We start from the raw sequence: 11941 nt of genomic DNA, 5'->3' as shown, positions 1-11941 counted from the left end.
TCAGGGGGCTACCCGCCCCCCTCCCCCGCCGACTAGCCATGACCCCTCCACGGCCAGCCACGTGCCCGCACCCCACACCCGGCCCGTTCCCCACAGCGGCATACCCCCGTCTCAACCCGCCCCACTCGCTCCAGCTCCTCCTTGACCTTAGCAGCAGCAACTCGATCTCCCCCCCCCCCCCCCCCCCCCCCCGGGGCTAGGACCCATCCTAGCTGGTTTACTCCCCCCATTGCACTTCCGCAAGTCAGCTGACCCCGGCCACTCCTGCCTCCCCTTCGACTCCTCCCACTGTGTGGCACACCCTCCTCTCCCGCTCCCCATCCACAGGCTTTCCCCCTCCCCCCTCCGTTCTAAGCGTGGGAAACAATCCTCGCTTCCCCCAGTCTTTGCCGTGGGCAAAAAGCCCACGCTCTCCACCTACCAGGCCCCGCCACCAACTAAAACAGTGCCCAACCCGCCCCATCCACCCTCCCCAACCCGAAAGAGAAAAACACAGAGAAAAAGAAACCCAAAACAATGCAAAGGCCGCCCCCCCCCCCCCCCAACGAACCAAAAATAGGCATAACATATCCACCGCAGTCCCCAATCGCCCATCCCGACCCTCAGTCTGTGTCCAGCTTCTCAGCCTGAACAAAGGCCCACGCCTCCTCCGGAGACTCAAAATAATGGTGCCGGTCCTTGTAGGTGACCCACAGTCGCACCGGCTGCAACTTCACCCCCTTCCTGTGCAGCACCGCCTTCGCTCGATTGTACCCGGCCCTCTTCATCGCCACCTCCGCATTCCAGTCCTGGTATATTCGAACCTCCGCGTTCTCCCACCTGCTGCTCCTCTCCTTCTTGGCCCACCTGAGCACACACTCCCGATCAGCGAACCGATGAAACCGCACCAGCACCGCCCACGGAGGCTCGTTAGCCTTGGGCCTCCTCGCCAGCACTCTATGGGCCCCTTCCAGCTCCAGGGGCCCCTGGAAGGATCCCGCTCCCATCAGCGAGTTCAACATGGTGACCACATAGGCCCCCACGTCCGGCCCCTCCAGCCCCTCCGGGAGGCCCAGAATCCGCAGATTCGTCCGCCTCGACCGATTCTCCATCTCCTCGAACCGCTCCTGCCATTTCTTGTGGAGCGCCTCGTGTGCCTCCACCTTTACCGCCAGGCCTAAGATCTCGTCCTCATTGTCAGAGATCTTTTGTCGAGCCTCTCGGATCGCCACCCCCTGGGCTGTCTGTGTCTCCAGCGGCTTATCAATAGACGCCTTCATCGGCTCTAGCAGGTCCGTTTTAATCTCTCTGAGGCAGCGCTGGATACCCACCTGTTGCTCCTCCGCCCACTGCCTCCACGCTGCCTGGTCTCCGCCCGCCGCCATTTTGTCCTTCTTCCCTCCCTTCTTCTGGTCCACCACCACCTTTTTTGTCGCCCCGCTCCTAGTTAAAGCCATCTCCTGACGAGGAGCTATTATTAACTCCTTCCCACACCGGGAAACGTCGAAAAAGTGCCCTTGGGGGCCCTGAAAAGAGCCCAAAAGTCCGTTTTTGTGGGAGCCGCCGAATGTGCGACTTAGCTCCACATAGCTGCAACCGGAAGTCATACTGCCCATACCTATTATGTACTCTGATCTTTCCCATGCCAACCTGCCATGCAAGGTCTCAAGCGTAACAGCAGACACTGCATGCCTGCTATTTGGGTACACCCAGACACCGGTATCTGGCTGTGTAAGAGGGGCAGGCAGTTAGAAAAATGATCTCCCCCAGCCATGCACTGCTTGGGTCTGTTAACAGCCAATTTGGCCCACAGACACATGAAGCAGTCTTCTGACTTGCTCCCCTCCACATCACGCTTGTGCTGAATTGCATTCAAATATTGTGGTTATTCTAATCATTATGTAATTTCAAACAGAATGGTGTTGATTGCTGTTACCAATAATTCTCCCAGTCAGGTTATCCCGATATGAAGATGGTCAGGACCTCACACACTACTGTGGCACAAAGGCCATCATAATACAGTCTTTCAGGGCAGCAGGGTGGCGCAGAGGGTTAGCCCTGCTGTCTCACGGTGCCGAGGTCCCAGGTTCGATCCCGGCTCTGGGTCACTGTCCGTGTGGAGTTTGCACATTCTCCCCATGTCTGCGTGGGTTTCGCCCCCACAACCCCAAAGATGTGCAGGGCAGGTGGATTGGCCACGCTAAATTGCCCCTTAATTGGAAAAAATGAATTGGGTACTCTAAATTTCTAAAAACAAAAAAATAAATAAAAAATAGTCTTTCTTCCTGATAGGTGGCGGGGTGTTTATCGGCACTGAGAGTCAGGAACCCCCCAGCTAAACGTGCTCGTCACGGGACTCTGATCAAAAAAAAACCAGTTGTCACAATTTCTAACACTGTAATGAAAGAATGACCTATAATCATGGGACAATGATTCCCTAATAAAACCATGGCAACAGCACCATAGTTGGTGCCAAAGCAATGTCAAAATAAGCTCAGGACAATGGTTTCATTGTTACGGCAACAATCACACAATTACCTATAGCTGATCTCATAATAGCATCAATGAAAACAATGGTCTTAATGCACATGGGTTCGATTGGGTAAGCATAGCCATGCCTGTCAGAATCGTTATCGGCGGTCTTTCATTCAAACGTGTGAACAGGTGAGATTAAACTTATTTTGAGGAACAGATCTTTACAATTTGTAATTTTAGCAAATGAAGCCAATTGCATTAGAAATTCCTATTCTGGCTTGATTTTTAAAAATTCATTCTGTGGGTGTCGCTGGCAAGGCCAGCATTTGCTACCCTATTCTGAGACTCGGTTGGCTGGTTCGTGATGCGGAGCAACGCCAATGGCATTGGTTCAATTCCTGTAATGGCGGAAGCCTCAGCTTTGCCCTTCAGCTTTTTAAAAATAAATTTAGAGTACCCAATTCATTTTTTCCAATTAAGGGGGCAATTTAGTGTGGTCAATCCACCTACCCTGCACATCTTTGGGTTGTGGGGGTGAGACCCACGCCAACACGGGGAGAATGTGCAAACTCCACACGGACAGTGACCCAGAGCCGGGATTGAACCTGGGACCTCGGCGCCATGAGGTAGCAGTGCTTTAAAAAAAAAAAATTTAGAGTACCCAATTATTCTTTTTCCAATTAAGGGGCAATTTAGAGTGGCCAATCCACCTAACGTGCACATCTTTGGGTTGTGGGGGTGAGACCCACGCAGACATGGGGAGAATGTGCAAACGCCACACGGACAGTGACCCAGGGCTGGGATTTGAAACCACGCCCTCAGCGCCGCAGACCCAGTGCTAACCATTGTGCCACCGCTCTAGCTTTCCCCTCACCTGAGGTGTGGTGACGCTCGGGTAAAATCGCCACCAGTCCGCTCTCTCCCAAAAAGGGGAGAGCAGCCAATGGTCCTCGGGGTCTATGGCAACTTTCAATCCAAAAGCAAACGTTTCTCCTCTGCATGGGAATACCTGTCCATCTCCCAAACTCCTTTGTCTGTCACTGAGTTTGTATGTCTCCGGCGGGAAGGCTAGCTGCATTTTTCTTTGTGACCAGGTGTTCAAGCTTGCATCTGACTTTCAATCGGGCTTGACCAGGGCCTCTTGTTCCCATTGCGATGGAGGATTTTAGGAACATTGGCGTCTAAATATTGGGACAATTTAAGGGTTAAAACCCTGGGGTTATATTGTGTTTGATTGCAGTGGTCATGGTTTTTAAAAGGATTTTGTTTTGTAAAGGCCTGGGAACTTTTCGGAAACAGCAGGTGAACTTGACCAGAGCAATGTGGTTTGACTGGGGAAGTCCCTGGGGAGTTATTGGAGAAGCTTTGGGAAAGAGAGGAGCTGAGTTCTGCTCTGTCTGATCCTGAGTCCACAATTCTCTCACAGGATAGTTCTAAAAGAGTAATAATCTGTAAAGCAGAGCAGTCTTGTCTGGGGGGCCAGGAAGAAGCTGAAAAACACCAGGTGAAGCAGCTTTTTGAAGATATTCAGCCAGCATCTGAAGGGGTTCTAGCCGATATAAATCTCTTTCCTAAAGCAAGTATTACTCTAGGCCGTGCTAATTTTAAGATAAATTGAGAGCTGTTTGTCTTCTTCCTTCTGTTTAATGGGAAATTGGGTTAAGGGATAATTGTAAATTGTTCTTTTTGGGAATGAAATTAAAAAGTTTACTATTGCATTCATAATAAAGTTTTGTTTGAAAAATACCAAAGACCTATTTTTTCATGCAATCACACCTGGAGCGAATCATTCTTTCCGCAGTCTTACAAATAAACTAAAATATTTGGGTTTCGGTCCAGTATCCTAGCCATTGCTGGGGTCTGGTCTGGGTTTCGTAATACCATGGCAACCCAAACAGATGGGCCTGCCACAGGACAGTTTGGTAGGCACCGGAATGTGGCGACTAGGGGCTTTTCACAGTAACTTCATTGAAGCCGACTTATGACAATAAGCGATTATTATTACAACTTGACATCGCTTTCCATTCCAGGGCACTCAATTGTACCTTAAACTATCAGTTTAAAATATATCCATCTTATAAGATCTAGCAGACACAGTAGTAGCTAAAACAGAAAATGTTGTAAAAGCTCAGCAGATCTGACAGCATCTGTGGAGAAAATGGGGTTAACATTGAGTCCAATTCAGACTCGAAATGTTAACACTTACTTTCTCTCTCCATAGATGCTGCCAGACCTGAGTTTTTCCAACATTTTGTCTGTTCCATATTCCAGCCTCCTCGGTATTTTGTTTTTATATTAGCAGTTAACCCTGTCTTTAATCCTTCATTGATTGCATTTCTCCAATTCTGGCCTCTTGCACATCCCCACTTTTCATTGCTCCACCACTGATGGCATAATTTTCAGCTGCTTGGGCCCGAAGCTCTAGTCTTCCCTTCTTAAACTTCTGTCGTGGACACCTTACGATAGACTACTCCTTTGAAAATGTTATACGATGATATATGCTGTTGTTATTAGACAAGTGAAGTATTGATGGAGCTCATCGGGCTGTAACTGCAATTTCGCAGTGCAATACAAGGTCAGTTATTTGTTCAGTTGGTGTCACATTTCTTCCTATGAGTAGTATCTTGTTGGGTCAGCTGGAGTGCAACAGGAAGAATCCCCACTGTTCCAGGTCCTATTAATAAACTTGGCTGGTTATCAATTGACAGCAGTATATCAAATACAACTTTGGCAAGAAGTCAATTTGGGCTGATGTACTTGTATTGATTTCAATACTGGGATAGGGGGCAACCCTTAAGGTGATGCAGTTTTTTTTTAATGCAATGATGTGCTAGACAACTTCACAGAGCAGTTATGTTAACTACATCGATGCGGAGAGAACTCGAGTCATATAAGGATGGTAGGTTTTGTTTATTGGAAGAACATTAATGAATCAGTTGGGGTTTTAGTGACCTCAACTTGGTCACTTTAGCCAGTAGCAGTTTTTTAGTTCCAGATTACCATTAATTACCGTAGTGAGGATTTGAACTCACCTTCTCTGGATTATTGATCTTCTCGGTCTCCAATTAACAGGCCCAACTCTGCTTCTGTATGGAGGCTTCATGGTAAACATTATGGAACACTTGCTACAGTTTATATCTCATTATCCTTTCTTGATTTACACAGATCATATTCTGAAGGTGAAGTGTATTTTTCATATTTTATTCAAGACTAACTCTTGATAGGTGAACCAATTCCAATACTCTTTGTCTCCACATCCAGCAATGAAACAAAAGATTCAGATCTAATCTTTTCTTCCTGAAGATTTGGATTTCATATGGGTAGTTTCACAAACACCAGTCATTTTCAGATATTTCAATTTGGAATCGATTATTCAGACGCCATTGGTGGCGAATGTGAAAGTGTTATTCAAATATTCAGCTGTGGCCAGTAGCGCAGCTGACCATCACTTTTCTTAATATAATCTTTATTATTGTCGCAACTAGGCTTACATTAACACTGCAATGAAGTTACTGTGAAAATCCCCTAGTCGCCACACTCCAGCACCTGTTCGGGTACACAGAGGGAGAATTCAGAATGTCCAATTCATCTAACAGTCTTTCGGGACTTGTGGGAGGAAACCGGAGCACCCGGAGGAAACCCACACAGACACGGGAAGAATTTGCAGACTCCGCCCAGACGGTGACCCAAGCCGGGAATCGACCCTGGCTCTGTGAAGCACGTATTAACCACTGTGCTACCGTGCCGCCCCATACTCAGCGAACAACGCCGATACTTTCTCAGGAAATTCAGCATGTCACATTGATTCTTACCAACTTTTACAGATGCACCATAAAAAGCATCCTATCTGCCTGCATCACAGCCTTGTAATGCAACTGCTCCGCCCAAGACTGACAGAGTCGTGAACACTGTCCAGTCCATTACCCGAACCCACCACCCATCCATTGACTCTGTCTGCACCTCCCACTGTCAAAGACCCCTCCCACCGGCTTATTCACTCTTCCAACTTCTTCCATCGGGCAGGAGATACAAAAGTCTGAGAACACGCGCTAACAGATTCCAAAACAGCTTCTTCCCCGCTGTTACCAGACTCCTGAATGACCTTCTTATGGACAGATGGACTTATCTGATCTCTTCACACATCTTCCCTACTGTGATGAATGATATCTGTATACATATGTACCTTTAATACGTAGGCCCCTTTAAGACCGAGTTTGGAACCCTGGGGGACTCCGCCTCCGGCTCCGCCCCCAGGAAGCTGTATATAAGGTTACGTTCAGTAGGCAGCGTGCAGTGAGCACACTTCTTGGCAGCTGTCTGGTTTTCTGGTTATTAAAGCCTTTGTATTATCAAACTCCTCTCCTGAGTCGTAATTGAGGGTATCTCAATTTAATTGATTCACCATTTCTGCTATGCGGGGAAGTGGGTACGCATCAAGTTGCGTAAAGCGGTTTATGGTCTTGCTATAGTCCACCACCATACGTTGTTTTCCCCCGGAGCGGACTACCAGTACTTGTGCCCTCCAAGGCCTGTTTGCTAGCCTCTATGACCCCTTCTTTTAGTAGCCACTGAACCTCTGACTTGATGAAAGTCATGTCTTGGGCACTGTACCGCCGACTCCTGGTCGGCGGTACAGTGCCCAAGACGTGACTTTCATCACTAAAAGAAGGGGTCATAGAGGCTAGCAACAGCCCTTGGAGGGCACAAGTACTGGTAGTCCGCTCCGGGGGAAAACAACGTATGGTGGTGAACTATAGCAAGACCATAAATCGCTTTACGCAACTCGATGCGTACCCACTTCCCCGCATAGCAGAAATGGTGAATCAAATCGCCCAGTATCGAGTATTCTCCACGGTCGACCTAAAATCGGCCTATTATCAACTCCCTATCCGCCCAGAGGACCGCCCCTATACAGCCTTCGAAGCAGCCGGTCGTCTCTTCCACTTCCTCGGGGTCCCTTTCGGTGTCACAAACGGAGGCTCAGTTTTCCAAAGGGCAATGGATCAAATGGTGGGCCAGTACGGCTTACGGGCTACATACCCGTACTTGGACAACATCACCATCTGCGGCCATGACCAGCAGGACAATGACGAAAACCTGAGGAAGCTCCTCCAGACAGCCTGGGCCCTCAATCTGACATACAATAAAGAGAAATGTGTGTTCCACACAACCCGGCTAGCCATCCTTGGCTACGTCGTGGAAAATGGGGTCCTAGGACCAGACCCTGACCGCATGCACCCCCTTAAGGAACTTCCCCTCCCCCGTAGCCTCAAGGCACTCAAACGGTGCCTGGGGCTCTTTTCTTATTATGCCCAGTGGGTCCCCAGATATGCGAACTAAGCCCATCCACTCATTAAGACCACGGTTTTTCTCTTGACAGCTGAAGCTCAGTCGGCCTTCAGTCGCATCAAGGCCAATATCATCAAGGCCGCCATTCCCACGGTGGACGAAACCATTCCCTTCCAGGTAGAAAGTGACGCATCAGACGTCGCCTCAACCAGGCGGGCAGACCGGTAGCGTTCTTCTCCCGAACTCTCACCGCCTCGGAAATTCGACACTCTGCAGTCGAGAAGGAGGCACAAGCCATAGTGGAGGCCGTGCGGCACTGGAGGCACTACCTAGTCGGTAGGAGGTTCGGCCTCGTCACCGACCAACGGTCGGTCGCCTTTATGTTCGATAAGGCACAACGGGGCAAAATAAAGAATGATAAAATTCTGAGGTGGAGGATCGAACTCTCCATCAACGATATTACATATCGTCTGGGGAAGCTCAACGAGTCCCCAGATGCCCTGTCCCGCGGCATGTGCGCCAACACGCAGAAAGACCGTCTGTGGGCCATCCACGATTACCTCTGCCACCCGGGGGTCACCCGGCTTGCCCATTTCATCAAGTCCCGCAACCTACCTTACTCCACTGAGGAGGTCAAGGCCATGACCAAGGCTTGCCAGATCTGTGAGGAGTGCAAACCGCACTTCTATCGACCAGACAAGGCTTGCCTGGTAAAGGCCTCTGGGACCTTTGAGCGACTAAGCGTGGACTTCAAAGGGCCCCTCCCATCCACCAACCGCAACACCTACTTCCTCACTGTCATCAATGAAGTCTCCCGCTTCCCATTCGCTGTCCCCTGCCCCGATATGACCTCGGCCTCCGTAATCAAGGCACTGCACAGCATCTTCACCCTGTTTGGTTTCCCCGCTTATAACCACAGCGACCGGGGTACATCGTTCATGAGCGATGAGCTGCGTCAGTATCTGCTCAACAAGGGCATCGCTTCGAGCAGAACGACCAGCTATAACCCGCAGGGAAACGGGCAGGTGGAGGGAGAACGCCACAGTTTGGAAGGCTGTTCTTCTAGCCCTATGGTGAAGATGTCTCCCAATCGCCCGCTGACAGGAGGTCCTACCCGATGCCCTACACTCCATTAGGTCGCTCCTCTGTACGGCCACGAACGAGACCCCTCACAACCATTTGCTTGTCTTCTCCAGGAAGTCCACCTCTGGGGTCTCGCTTCCACGTTGGCTGACGACTCCGGGACCAGTTCTACTCCGGAGTCACGTGAGGAGCCATAAGACAGATCCACTGGTCGAGAGGGTCCAACTATTACACGCAAACCCTCAATATGCCTACGTCGAGCACCCTGAATGCAGGCAGGACACCGTTTCCCTGCGAGACCTGGCACCTGCACCAACACTCCCCTCCCCGGCGATCGACTCCAACAGCGCCCCCCCCAGCACCAATCACCCCAGATACACCCCCCCCCTGCTTCAACGCGGGCAAAGGCTCAGATAAGGGCAGCACGGTAGCATTGTGGATAGCACAATTGCTTCACAGCTCCAGGGTCCCAGGTTCGATTCCGGCTTGGGTCACTGTCTGTGCGGAGTCGGCACATCTTCCCCGTGTGTGTGTGGGTTTTCTCCGGGTGCTCCGGTTTCCTCCCACAGTCCAAAGATGTGCAGGTTAGGTGGATTGGCCATGATAAATTGCCCTTAGTGTTGGGTGGGGTTACTGGGTTATAGGGAGGTGTGGACCTTGGGTGGGGTGCTCTTTCCAAGAGTCGGTGCAGACTCGATGGGCCAAATGGCCTCCTTCTGCACTGTAAATTCAATGAAAACCGTGCTTCTGGATATACCACCACCGCCGGAGCTGAGGTAGACACGGGCAATCAAACCACCCAAAAGACTGAACTTGTAATTCCACTTCACCCTCAACGGACTATGCGTTTTTTTTAAACGGGGTGAATGTGATGAATGATATCTTATACATATGTACCTTTAATGTGTAGGCCCCTTTAAGACCGGGTTTGGAACCCTGGGGGACTCTGCCCCCAGGAAGCTGTATGTAAGGTTACATTCAGTAGGCAGCGTGCAGTGAGCACACTTCTCGGCAGCTGTCTGGTTTTCTGGTTATTAAAGCCTTTGTATTATCGAACTCCTCTCCTGAGTCGTAATTGAGGGTATCTCACCTACTGAGTAGTACTACACTCCTGTATGCTTCACCTGATGCCTGTGTCTATGTATTTACATTGTGTATTTATTTATGCCCTATGTTTTGTTTTCATATATGGAATGATCTGTCTGGACTGCAAGCAGTTCACTGTACCTTGGTACACGTGACAATAAATAAATCCCAATCAAACATCCACTACCAGTCATGGTCAATGGACAGTGATCAGATTGTCCCCTCCCTACATCAATATACCATCACTTTTTAAAAAATTTTAGAGTACCCATTTATTTTTTTCCAATTAAGGGGCAATTTAGCTTGGCCAATCCACCTACCCTGCACATCTTTGGGTTGTGGGGGGTGAGACCCACGCAAACACGGGGAGAATGTGCAAACTCCACACGGACAGTGACCTGGGGCCAGGATCGAACTCTGGTCCTCAGTGCTGTGAGGCAGCAGTGCTAACCACTGCGCCATCCTGCTGCCCCAACATATCATCCCTGCTGACATCCCAGCTATCCAATAAGTCAACAAAGGGAACTGAATGTGGAATTTCTGTTCAGATCATTTGAAGTCCCCCCTCCCATTTTAAATACAAAAGTACAAACCTGCCTGCCTATGTACCCATCTCTTTACTCCACAATACTTTTGCATGGAACAGATGAGCACAACAGCAGACTAAATGTTTTTTAATTAAAACAAAGTAATCAGAATATGCTTGGATTTGTTTTAGGAACTGTCTACTGTTGCCATCTGCTGTCATGTTTCCACTTCAGCTTTGACACCTCCATTATCAACATGTCTCCAAGACAGGTCTACCAGACCCCATTAAGTGATGGTGGCGGCAGGGTGTGTGTGTGTGTGTGTGTAGGAAGCCCATTTAGCTCACTGTCACATTATTTCTGGATTTGCTACAAAACATGATGCTCGACCAGCAGAAATCCAGAGATCCTATAGTGGTGGTTGCAGAAGATCGAAGCATAATGATGACTACTCCTCAATCCAATTAGACTTGGGATTTGAGATCAGCGTTTGAATTACAAGCACAAAAAAATCTACAAGAAATATTTCTCGAGGCTGGTTGAAGGACTGAACCAAGCTCATGGTGGAGTGTATCATTTTGGCTGGAAGTAACATTTTCATTTGTTGAAGAATATGTACATTAACCTGTAGGCCAAATGATCTTGCCAGTAAATTAATACACTTATATTCTAAATACATCGGATACTCTGCCAGTATTTTCTACTATAAATTCCTACTCCACATTTAAATGTCACATTGCAGCGCTGGCCACAGTATCTAATTATAGCGCACGTTTTATGGAGGCAGTTTCAATTGGAACTGCAAATTATGATTGTATAATGGCAATTTAAAAATTATAGTATAATTTTAAAATGCAGGCTGAATTCTATGAGTAAGCTCTAGCCCAAGTACCCCTTTACTCTATAAACTTACTTTCACCCAGACGAAGTTGATTTTCCGTCCACATGTGCAACATCACCGAAGATTAATAAAAACATTTTTGAAGTTGTCAAATAGCCCAAAACATTGGATTTCAGATTCTTATGCAATTAAAATGGATTGGTACCTCAACCGATGTACCTAGCCATTATAAAATTGGGGGGGGGGGGGGGGAGTAACTTTACATGTTACAAATCTGAATGAAGAATTATTTTTGAAACGTGCAATGCTGGGGTTTATTAGGAGCTGCTCTTTTTTCCAGGTTGGTTTGGTCGTGTGCTTCTTCCTCCTTGGAAGTATGCAGCACAGTTAAAAGTTTCGAACACATTTCTCAAGAGCTGAAAACTTTATTCAAAAATGTTGGCATTCCAAATGTGAATGTGATGATCCTACATTCGAGTTATTTGAACGCTTATGGTAATTATTTGTTTCAAATCCAAGTTTAATAGATCATCTAAATTCTTGCCAGCGGTAAACGTCTTCAGACGGTAAATGTCTTCACGGAACCAGGAAACCCAAGAGATTGGTGGGACTTGGTTCAGTTGGTTGACTGGTGGCCAATGAATTGGCTAGAAGGCCGTAT

The 11941-nt window shown here is 48.4% G+C and overlaps 1 long non-coding RNA gene across 1 annotated transcript; it reads left to right on the top strand.

The window, feature by feature from the left end:
* Positions 1–534: 534 nt before the first annotated feature.
* On the top strand, positions 535–11115 carry LOC140402326 (uncharacterized). The gene is made up of 2 exons (XR_011938124.1): positions 535–2643; positions 10631–11115. It is a non-coding gene; the product is annotated as an uncharacterized lncRNA (long non-coding RNA).
* Positions 11116–11941: the final 826 nt, after the last annotated feature.

This window comes from Scyliorhinus torazame, chromosome 25 (genome assembly GCF_047496885.1).
Source record: "Scyliorhinus torazame isolate Kashiwa2021f chromosome 25, sScyTor2.1, whole genome shotgun sequence".
NCBI lineage: Eukaryota > Metazoa > Chordata > Chondrichthyes > Carcharhiniformes > Scyliorhinidae > Scyliorhinus > Scyliorhinus torazame.
The sequence above is the reverse complement of the archived record's forward strand: the minus strand, read 5'-3'. Positions and strand labels throughout refer to the sequence as shown.